At 34.4% G+C, this 12,088-nt stretch overlaps 1 protein-coding gene across 1 annotated transcript in view; it reads left to right on the forward strand.

The window, feature by feature from the left end:
• LOC116345413 overlaps positions 1-12,088 on the forward strand; it is an 80,530-nt gene that overhangs the window by 36,253 nt on the left and 32,189 nt on the right. The window lies entirely within an intron of this gene.

Genomic DNA, 12,088 nt, shown 5'->3' on the forward strand with positions numbered 1-12,088 from the left:
AAATTAATGCCGTATACTTTGCATTGCAACTGTCGATGGATTTCACACACTGTACACTCTCTCTCTCTCTCTCTCTCTCGTTCTCTCGCTTAACAAATGATATGTTGAAATGTACAATTTTTTTTCTGCTCGGTTTTTTTTTATTTCATATTCAAACATATAAATATTATTTACACTTGAGTTAATCGCAAATGCAATTAAAATAAAGTTATGATTGCGTTTTCATGTCAGGCTGTCTCGTTCCATTCGGCACCGCGGCTAAACGTCGATGGCTTCTTGTCCATTCTTTTTTTTTTCTTCGTCGTTGTTGTTGTTATTACAATCGATGTGTTCGGCGTTATTTATAGTTGTTGTTGTTGGTGTTTTTTTTTTGGTGTTTCGTTATTGTTTTCGACAACTTCAAAATCGATTTCGATTTATAAATGTATATGTATGGCACTGCCGGAGTTTTATCGATAATAATCGTGTGTACCTGAGTCGCTTGATCACAATGTATAGACACAACAAGATCAATTTTGTTGATTTGAGTGTATGAGTGTTCCGTCGAATGAGGCGGTGCGTCATTAAATCGACTTACAATGAATTTCAGAAATCGACAGGGAAAAAAAATAATAATAATGAAGACCATCAACAACTAAACCACATGATATTGAAGAAATCGAAACATGTTGAATAAAAAAAGCGAAATATTTACAAGAATCAAAACTGCAGCTTTTATGCACATACACTTCACACAACTCTATCTCTTTCTTTTGTAAATTTGTATTACAGCACATTTTATGTATACACGGTTGACTTTTTTGCGAGCGATCGCTGATTTTCCCTGGTTTTTTCTCTTTCGTTCATCTATTTTTCACTAAGAGTCACTTTGTGCCAGCGCAGAAAAAACCCATTCTCTTGTTGTTATTCGTTCAAAAACGCAAACTCTCTCGCACCGAAACATCGAAATGATAGTAATTAGATGGGATTTGTGTTGTCACATTAGTCGAGTTATCGTATCGTTAAATCGATTAAAGTAGCATAAGTCGCTCTTGTGCATTGTGAAGAACAATTGAAATCGCAAAGCTTCATCAAGGGCAATTCTTCTAATTTTGTATGTATGTATACATTTGGTGACGGATAAAATGAAATCATAAAGCAAACAAATATAACAAAAATTGAAGAAGAAAAAAAGTGAGCGAGATCGGACGAACAAGAAAAAAAAAACACATGCCTGAACAAGAGATATATACTAAAACAGAATCAAGCCAAGCAGAAACGAATAGAAGAAACCGTTTTGATTATCGTTCATTATTATATATTTTTTTCATAGTTCATTAACTTTCACATCGTCGCCATTGTGACGTTTTTTTTCTTCTTTCCTCTTTTTATCTCCTTTTCGAAATTTGTGCTTATGTTTCTTCTCATCACAAGAAGTAAATTCGCTCGTGATCTAGCTTTTGAAAACAATGTTCTTGTGTTGCACATAATTCACCTAATACGGTTAAATTTTTGGCTTCAGTACGTTACAAACGTTATAAAAGGCTTGGATTCTCAAAAGGCTGATTAAAAAATGAGCATGAATAAGAAGCACAAACAGTCGCAATATTTCAAATAAAAAAGTTTGTCACCGCATATTTATTCACAACCACTGCTTTGTTTTTGGTATATGAACTTCGTGCGAACAAGCGAAAAAAGTCACAAACTATTTGAATTGGACAGGTGTCTTTTTTTGTACCATTAAATTCTGTGCTGTGGTGGAAAAAATTTCTTCATTCTTTGTTCTGAATTTGGTATGCAAATGCGACCGCGGCAATTTTCGCTACCGTTTCCAGCCATCAAAATCCATTGTTAATTCTATATATATTTTTTTGTTTTTGTTTGGTTTAGTGTGAACAAGAATGCGATTGAGGAAGTCACGTTCATTCACCGGGATTCATTCATCGGCGAGACTTTTCTCTCTGCACACAATTCAATGCATATACGAACATATACCCAGTACTTTGACTACCATGGTTTATTTTTTACTTCTCTCTCTCTCTCTCTCATTTTCACTCGCTCACTTTTGCGTTCTGGTTCAATATAATAATCTGAGCATAAATAAAACTAATTAATTGGCCGGGCCATATTTACATAAAAATGTGCAAAAAAAGAGTTATGGCATGCATGCAAGTCGCGAACTCATTTTTTTTTTCATTGGATGTGAAAGATAGAAATCTCACATTCACGGATCGTCTCACGTCTCATTTAAGCTAATAATTTTCATTTGTTTGTTTTTTTCATTGTTCATCGTGTACGTGTGAATATGAGTGGCAATGTCCGCGAGAGTCCAAATTTAATGCGAAAGGAAAAAGTGCGCTCGTTAAGCGTATCAATCGGGCCAAAAAATGACGCGGCGTAACAAAAAAAAAGTAAAAGGAGCACAGAAAGACACCAACAACACACAAAAACACATACGCCTAACGCATAAAATCCAATCAAATTCAACCAATTGCGGAAGCAAATTAATTGTCTATCGATGCTGGCCATTTAAGGCATCAAATTCAATAAAAACAAAAATGTGAACACGCGTGCGATGTGTTTGAGCAGCTTATCTAAAACATTATTTAATTCAATTCCAGCAATTTAGATATGTGTGACGTTGAATTGGTTCACAAGTAATAAACAAGATTTCATTAGGTGATTCACAGACACACACAAAAAAAAAATCGTTTCCTTTCTAAAAATTATATATATATTTCATGACTCATTCCAGAATTAACTATCAAGATCATACCATGTCTTTCAATTTACTTAAATGCACAACAGCTTGAACTTCTTTTTTATTTCGAAAGTTCGCTTAGTTAAGATAACATAATTGAAAGTATGTCTATATATCTCTCAAGCTCAACCGTGTAACGGTTCAAATGAGATAAATAGAGACCAAAAGTGATTTATGTATTTCATAAACTACATGCATTCACATATTTCGATAATTTTTCTATTTGAATTTCACTCACTCGTTATTTAGATAGATTTTAATAAATGAGCGAATATAAATCATAACAATCGAAAAGTTTCCAAAGAAATTTCGGATTTGCTTGTTTTTTTTTATTCAATTTTCTTTGTGGCATTGAAAATTATACATATTAGAGCGATTGTTTTGTGTCTGTGATCTGTGTGTCGGAGGGCTGGATTGGTTTTTTGTTTTCATTCAGAAATTTAAAATAATAATAATTTCATTTGATTATTTATGCTCGTATTGTTTTCATCAAATTCATTTGTATGCACATTTCTTTTTTATTTTCAATACATATTCGGTGTATGTGGCATTTATTTTGGCAGAGTTTTAAAGCGGTGCGATAATGAATCATATTTTCTGTTTCTCTCTCTTCATAATAACATGACAATAAATTATATTATTATATCTACGTACTACGCACATTCGAGGCAAACACACACATTATATTCACCGAGGCACTGTCGCTATTATTATCAAAGTTTTTGCCAAAGAAAGTCAATCACGGCCATTAAACAACATATCGAAAGCACGTTTTTGATCGTTCGATTGGATGTTTATTGACTACGGTAAATAATAACTGAATTCAATTGAATTATATATCAGCATTATGTCATTATGGGTGTTGCTGGTTGTTGAAATATTTTAGTGACTCATTTTGTGCCATCTACATGCCCAAACCTTAAAAATGCCACGTTTGACTAAGAGGAAATGTGTATGTGTTTTACGCTTGCAGTGAGAAACGGTTTTCTTGAAGTTCTATAAATTATGTTTCATGAAAGGAACCTTTGTGCATATTTTATTTCAATTTTACTTTGATCATTTAAGAATGAACAGACGAAAACTTTCAAAGAAAACTTAAAAAGAAGTGGCATTGAAAAAAAATGCACTTTCTGGTTTAAACGGCAAAAGCACAAACATGTTTGGAATATAAAATTTGTTGGCTCCTTTCTTAAAATATGTGCGCTCCATTGAATTTCATGAATCTGCCTCCCTTCCGCTGTCGATCAGAAATTCTATTCTGATTTATTTTTGCGTTGTTGTTTTTTTGGATGCGTAACGCATTGACACACAGTATCAAAATACGAAATTCACAGCTGAGCGATTCGACATCCACTGTGAAGAGATCAAAATTCCAACACGGTGAAACTTCCAAGGTTCCATTATTCATGCGAATGAATGAAAAAAAAAATAATTATGAACAAATCTCGAATGACGATGATGATGAAAAACAACAAATTAACGTAAAATACTGTAATTACATTTAATTGATTGTATAAAACTCACACACACACATCAAATCAAAAGAAGATGAATGAAAAAAAACCAACACGAATTCTCTAGTGATTCCAATTTGATGTGCCACTGTGCGTGTAGCATAGATTAATATTGTGTGCTGTGCCCCGTGTCTGCAATAGACTCGCATGCCGAATAGAAATACAAAAAAAAGAGTATGAAACAGTAATGAGAGTTACGAAAATTTGAAGGTCAAACCATTTTGTAATAACTCGAAAAAAGAGCAAGACCAAAAATAGCACCGACAAAATATTGCTTTCACCTTTGATACTGTGCCCATGATCATTGTTATATACCATTAACGGTGAAGCCAGTTACATATGTGTATAAATTATTTTTTGGCAAGAATCGGCCAATATCGCATTGCGACAATTTTGTAATCGTTCCACTTCTCTCATATGATAAAATATGTTGGTGTCCAATATTTTTTTTTTTGGTTGGAAATAAAACGCATTTGGATTGAATGCAAAACGATAGCATTAAAAAATATTGAATGTAAAAAAAAGTGTGGTAGAAAAACGACGGAAAGAAAGCGGATTTCCATTGAATGAAAATACCATCATTTAAAATGTTGCAAATGTCTGATTGAAAATGTGAAAGTCCAAATGAAGGAATGAGTGAAAGAGTGAATGCAAGGCGAATTTCTTCTTTCTCTGCTCTGGCTCTCCGGTGCTGGCCATTTTGTGAATTGGCAAAATATTCTTCGTGCTCAATCTAAATGCTATTCATTCCATAGAGTTGAGTGGTGTTGGTGCTGCTTTTTTGTGCTGCTACCCTCTAATGCTATGTGCACGTGATTAGCAATGGATTTCTGCATCGATGCACCTCAAAAATGTTTCATTTATCGAAATCATTTGCAACGATTAAATACTTTTCTGCGTTTTTTTTATTGAATTTCGTGAAAATGGTGAATTTCATTTCACCCAAAGTCTTTTCTCATTCGAAATAATTAAATTGAAGCGGAAAAAACAATGACGTGCTCAAAATTATCGACAAAATTGCATCAAATGCGCAGTACGCGCGTGCTGATGTATTTTATGGAACTTTGTGAATGGATTCACAAAAATATAATCCAAATCCAAATTCATTTGCACAATCCAAATATATTCAATTTAGATGTTTGTTTTCGCTGTGCTGAATTCGACGATATCCAATTATGGATAGCGCCATTTGTAGACCGATTCGATAATGTGCGGTATGAATTTTGAAATTGGCATTGATAGTGTGCATATGTTGTATGCATAATAAATTTTCAATACGGTACGATGATGCATCTCTTATCCCTGCAAAGTAATTCAAATGGCACTTTGGAATTCAAACATAAATGCATGCACCATTCAAATGCCGTTATTTCCGATTTAAGATTTTCTTAATTTACATTTTATCGTATATAGATTCATGTCATCACTTTCGTTGTTTTTTTTTTATTCTCTTAACATTCTCTATTCTAACCGGTAACATTGGAACGTACATTTTTCTCTTTGTGTCAATCTCTCTTGATTATTATTTTTTTTAGCAAGGGTCGAAAAAACAAGTTCAAGAAATATCGTAAAAAAGAATACGAAAACGAATAGAAGGAACTGACAAAAAAACGTAATTTAATTTGTGCGATATTAAATTTTACCGTCGATGTAATAAGAACAATAGTAAAGCGCCACATTAAACATTAAAATGCACAAAACGCACAATTCGTGAAATCATCGGTAACATTGAAGAATGACATCACCTCTAACATTGTGTCTGATTCAACATGTAGAGTGTGCGTGCGTGCGGATTTGTCGAACACATAGTAATGTGTGTTGCACAATTTCGGATTTTCATATGCATTAAATGCGAAGTGGAATGAACATTTCCATCGATAATAGGTGAATGCTCTGGGGACTACGAAAATTTATGTCGCCCCGATGTTTGTGAACACACACACATCGGCACCGTCAACAACATTTACAACAACATCCTTTCCGTATATATCGATGGAACACCATCGATGAGATGAGCTCGGGCTACGATGGATCTTTAATGTGAAATAAGCGTGCCGATCACAACTAATTCATCCAAATGTGTTTTGCACATTTAATGTGTGGTCGATTGTCAAAGAGTGTTTGTCGAAACAGAAAAAAGAAGACAAAACGGAGAAAAAGAGAAAGATAAAAAAAATAACTACATACAGAGAGAATTTCGCGATGAGTCACGAACCACGAACTAATTCAATTGAACACTTTTCGCACAGCGACGATAAAAGTCAACGCATTCATTTTGCGCCCATTCAATGAATATTTTTTTCGTTTTTCTGTTGCAATGCCGTAAAAACGTTTTCTTTTCAAACCAAAAACAAAAATCAAACGGAAGAAAGAAGAAGTGCTTATCCATTTGTTTGATCTGAAACATTTAGTCGATAATAAAAGAGTGAAAAAGAGATGCATACCATTTAAATCATGAAATTGAACGAGAGCAAGTGAGACACAGAACAGAGCATATTTGCACATTGAGCAAAAGTTAGCGCAACAGCTCTCGCACAAAACGATTCAATGAACAATTTAATTTAGATTGTAAAAACATGCAATTTGTGGGTGTTCAAACATAAATGATACATCGCCAAAACCATTTACGAATAATGAATACGATAGTATACAATGTGCACGCCATCATCATCATGATCATCATCCGCATTCGCCAAACCAAATGCATTTCGTTGTGTGGTTTTTCATTTTATACGCGTGAATTTAATTCAAATAAATCGAATGGAAAACCAATACTTTAATTAATCGTGGTGTTTTTTATTGCGCTCGCGCACCCGTGTGTGTGTGCATGTATATCACACTAACGATTATCGGCATTGAAAATATAAACATAAGAGAAAAAGAAATGCCATGTTCGAATAAAATAATTAAAAATCGATGAATTAGTATTCATCTAACTCATGATATTTACCAACTTTGTGCAAAACTCGAATCGTTTTGGTCAACAAAAACAACGACAGAAAAAAAGCTCACGATTTAAAAGAGTCTCTGTCATTTAGCAAATGTAATCCGTGAAGTCATTTGGCACTGGAATGACATAATTTTCGTTCACATTTTGTTCGTGCATGGTGCGGTTTTGGCTTGATTACCGTGACTAATGAAAATTGCATCACCCATTTATGTTCCGTTGGTTTTTGTCGTTTCCACCGAGAAATTATGCAGAGAGTGAGAAAGTGCTGGCGACAAGAGCAACAACAACAACAAATACTAGGTGTTCCTTGTTATTGTATGGATATAACCTCTCTTTTTGTATGACACAGCAGGCGTATAGCATCTATAGAGTGCAAAAACGCTGAATAGTCATCATCCACTCATTTGTGTATTTTATGGTAATGGGTTATATGCTGCTTCATACAAAGCGCCATACAAATTAAATATATCAAAATGAACAAAACAAGCAAACGATGGAGCCTTTGAACTCGATCGTATTTTAGCAACCATTTGCCATGTTGCCGTCTCCGTTGCTTGTCGTGCATATTTGGTTCAGTTTTATTGCGCCTGTTTCTTAATTGGCAAGAGATGCGTTTTCTTTTAATTAACACAAATTGAAATATACCACGCGCGCACACACACACACATACAAACAATGTAAAATGAAACGCGAATCGATCAAAGCTCATAATTGTCAAAAAGAAAATGCAAACAATGTTTTGTACTGTGCTTCTTACCAACTGATGTGTTGTATGAATTGAATTTTTAGAGTTGAAAAAAAAAACAACGTTTTTTGTGGAGTTGTTAACAAAGTAGTTTGGTCTTTTTTCTTACTAAAAATCTACTTGAAACATTGGGTTGCTGACTGTATGCAAAGCATATACACACTATTCTCTGTTCTTGCTTTGTGCATTTCATTCCATCTGACATGACGTACATTTTGTGGTGAATGAGAAAGGAACATTTAAAGGGACCCTTTTATCAGACAGAAATGAAATGTTATTGCATGATTCTAACGATGAAAGTTGGACGGCGAACATGGATGCATTCGCGTGCACATTAAATCAAAAGAAATGCTTTTTTATGCAGAATTACACGCACAATGGACTTTTGAAGATTGTGTATGTGTGATGGCTTAGCGATGTTCAGTAGCCATCACCGATTCTAACATCCAACTTTCAACTGAATCTCAAAAATCCAAATTGATTTGAAGTGTGTGTGTGTGCGCGCGCTGTGTGCTTTCTTCTCTTCTATTTCGCCATTTCAATAGAAATATTTATGTGGTGCGGCGATTTTGTAATTAGATCGCTTGTGTGAACAGTATATAATTTTTCAAGTCGAATTTTTTTCTTTTTTATTTCTAAGCTCTCCGACTATGGTGTGTGCTTCCGTTGCGTTTCATGATTTATAGCAAATTAATTAATTCTACGCGATCAAAGTGATAGTTAAATAAAGTTAAAGAAAGAAAAATGGAGAAGAAGAGATGGATGTGACGAGTTCATAGCGAATGAGAATTCTCTCATAGATAGGGGTTGACTTTTATATCATAATCTTTTGACTGGCCAAGGTCTTTTCACTTAATTGGCACCAGATTCACCCACGTATGATAAAACCCAATTATCTTATCACCATATAAAGAAGAGCATTTGCAAACTAATTACCAACAAATCCATTTGAATTATGTAGTTTTGTGCCCTACTGTGTACTTCTCGGCCAAAGTAAATAAATATTCAAATGATTTTCCACATGCGATGAAAATAGAAATACGAATCGGCTACTTTATTTGCATGTATATTAGCCAACAAATATTACACAAACGGAAAAATCTATTTCGCTCTCACTCTTTTAGGTTTACGCTTGGCATTAAAACCCTAGCAAGTATTTTTTTAATGTTCTTTTGTTTGCACAAGAGTTTGCACGTGTTTACATAAATCCATTACATTCTTTTGAAAGATTTTACGGTAATATGAACATCGCAACTTTGCAAATATACGTGAAATACGGTGCCGTACATGCATACGTTTTCATTTTCTTGCACTTAAGCAAGATGAAAATAAACCGATAAATATCGATTAGATTGCACGTTCGATGTGTGCGGCGCCCCCATACTTCAATAAATATATCGTTTTATAAAGTGGGAACTGTTTAGCGCTCTCAATTCCATTGAGACTATATTATGCACATGCAAAAAGGTAGAAAAAGGAAGAGCGAGAGTGCATGAACCGATCGATGCTGAAAATTTGCATTTTATCGGATGCATTTACCGATACAACAAAACAAGGCTAAATATGGGTGTATGTATGTGTATGAGGTGTACGCTATTTTCAGTTTTTCACATAATTATGAGTGAGACCGAGTGAAAACTGGATTTTGAAGTATATACGGGCCACTTAATCATTGCATCGATTCTAAACTTTCATTTTCAATGTAACCATGTGTCATTGTGCATAATGCAACCCCATTGTGTATTGACCGCATACTCTTCTGTTGAATGCATGCTCATTAATATGCCATTTTCATAGTAATTCATCTGGAAGCCATCGAGCCGATTGCTTCTTTGCATTTACATAGTATTTGTATCACACCCAGCGCAATTCAGTTTGTAAATTGGATGTCACACAGATAGGGAGACCGACTGAATTGATTTGCATTTTTGACATTTTGTCGAATAGGTTCAAAATTGCCGAAAGGATTTGCGAATGGGAAAATGGTCGGGAAGCAATCGAAAACCTAAAAATATCACTGAATATATGCAAAACAGATATTTCTACAGGCATTTTATGTTTTTTTTTAAAGATGCATTGTCTGGGCAAATTGCAAAGAGCTGTGAGAATTTCGCATATTTTCCACAACTGGTCATTGTTTAGTTTTATTACATTTTATACAGAAAAAAAAAACGAAATTATCTCGCGAAATTTTCTCTTTTATTACCGCATGCGCATTCGTAAAACCATTTTTGTTTTAAAGCCTGTGTAATAACACCGAGCATCCCATCGCCCTAAAAGTGAAAATGTAAAAAAGACAAACGAACGAGAAAGGGCAATAAAAAAATTGATGATGATGATGCGAGATATAATAATGTGTCATGTAAATTGCATACATTGTTTCGATGTTATGCATTTAAACACAAAAACAAAATACAAAGTGAACCAAAAAAAAAATCACATATACACACAACACTTCACTTCACTCCATGTACTTAATTATCTTTTGATTTATTAATGATTTATTATCAGTTGAACGAAAAAATGGTGTGGCGAATCGACGTTTTCTTTTCTCTCTCTCTCTCTCTCTCACTGTCTCTGCCTCCTTGTCGCATTTGCTTGTTCACGTATACGGAGCGCATGATAGCCTCTTTAAGCGCCAAACTATTTACCATGTATTATGTGGCGCAAGACATGGGCGAAATTAAAACAAAACAAAAATATACGTTGAATGATTTAAATGCAGAAATAGTTTCGACGATTTTGTGTCTGAACGAGACAGGAGAGATGAATGGAATGGAATGTGTTGGAATGGCGGCAGCAACGCGACATAGGCTCGTGCTATTTGTTTCTATACAAAAAAAAAATGCATCTTGACATTCTCTTTCGCGCTTGATTTCCCATGCCAGTTATGCTTTCTTTTTCGTGCAACAAGTACCATGAGTTTAAGTCATTAACGAAAAAGAAAACAACACCATAAAATAGAAGCTGTAAAATTTAAAACAAAAAAAGAAAACTCGGCAACAACAATTATTTCGTTCTCGTGCTTGCAATGAAACGATGTGGGTGTATACACTGAAGGAAATACCATCTAGAATACATTTGTTGAAAATAGCAATTTTCATGCGAGCAAAATGTAAACTAATTTGCAGGAGGAAACGAAAAAAGATGCAAATTTAAATTATTTTTCAAATCATCAATAGAACCAAAAAAAATCGTTTAAAACACTTTTTACAGCCTTTCTATGCTCAGCAAAATTACTTCCTCGATGAGTGTATGCCCCGTTTCTCTGCACTTACACAACGTCTACTCTATTTTCCAGTGTACCCATAGTATATAGAAATAGCACCAAGTAGTGTACCTATCGGCGCTATTTTGGCACACTATCGAAGTGATTCCGGACGGCAAACATGGTGACGCATGCACACAGTTCTTTTTACTGTCGCGCGGCAACTTGTAATTTTTTCTGTCTGCACTCACTTCAATCGTGCGATACGGTGCCGTGCGAAAATATCTTCCATATATAGCATCGATGGGCACACTATTTCGTGCTATTTCTATATATATAATGGACCGACTGCTATTTTCATAATCGAATTTTTGCAAACATCAGCAACACAAAACATATTCAAAATGGTTGTGATCGTTTTTAACATTTTAAATGGTTCGTTTTGCTCTGCATTGTGCGGGCTTTTTGCTTTGGAATTTCAGAACAGTTATAACGAGGGAGTGTTTCATTTCGATAATATAAATTTCATTACCATAAATACACATGCATACTTTGCGGTATTATCACAAAGAACCTTCCATGTCATGGGACATGGTAATGAAAGAGAATCCCTTTAAGAGACCAATTAAATGGGCTGACATTTTTGAAAAAATGGATTTTCCCATTAAAAAAATGAATATTTGCCTGTGAGTTGGTTTTAATTTGACATTCAAGTTTCGATTACTGCGATAATTCAACAGCTGATTTTGAAAATCATATAAAAATCTTTTTTTTTTCATTTGACACATTCACCCTGAATGATTCAGGGTCTCTATATGGAAAATCAATAACAGCTACCAAGTTTAATCGAACAGTAAAATTGGGCGCAGTCCGTCTCAAACATAAAGTTTTATAACTGACTTTCATCTTCTCTAAAAACATAACTACGGTT

Source organism: Contarinia nasturtii, unplaced genomic scaffold, assembly GCF_009176525.2.
Source record: "Contarinia nasturtii isolate CC-2019 unplaced genomic scaffold, AAFC_CNas_1.1 Cnas_scaffold_1240, whole genome shotgun sequence".
In the NCBI taxonomy this organism is placed as follows: Eukaryota; Metazoa; Arthropoda; class Insecta; order Diptera; family Cecidomyiidae; genus Contarinia; species Contarinia nasturtii.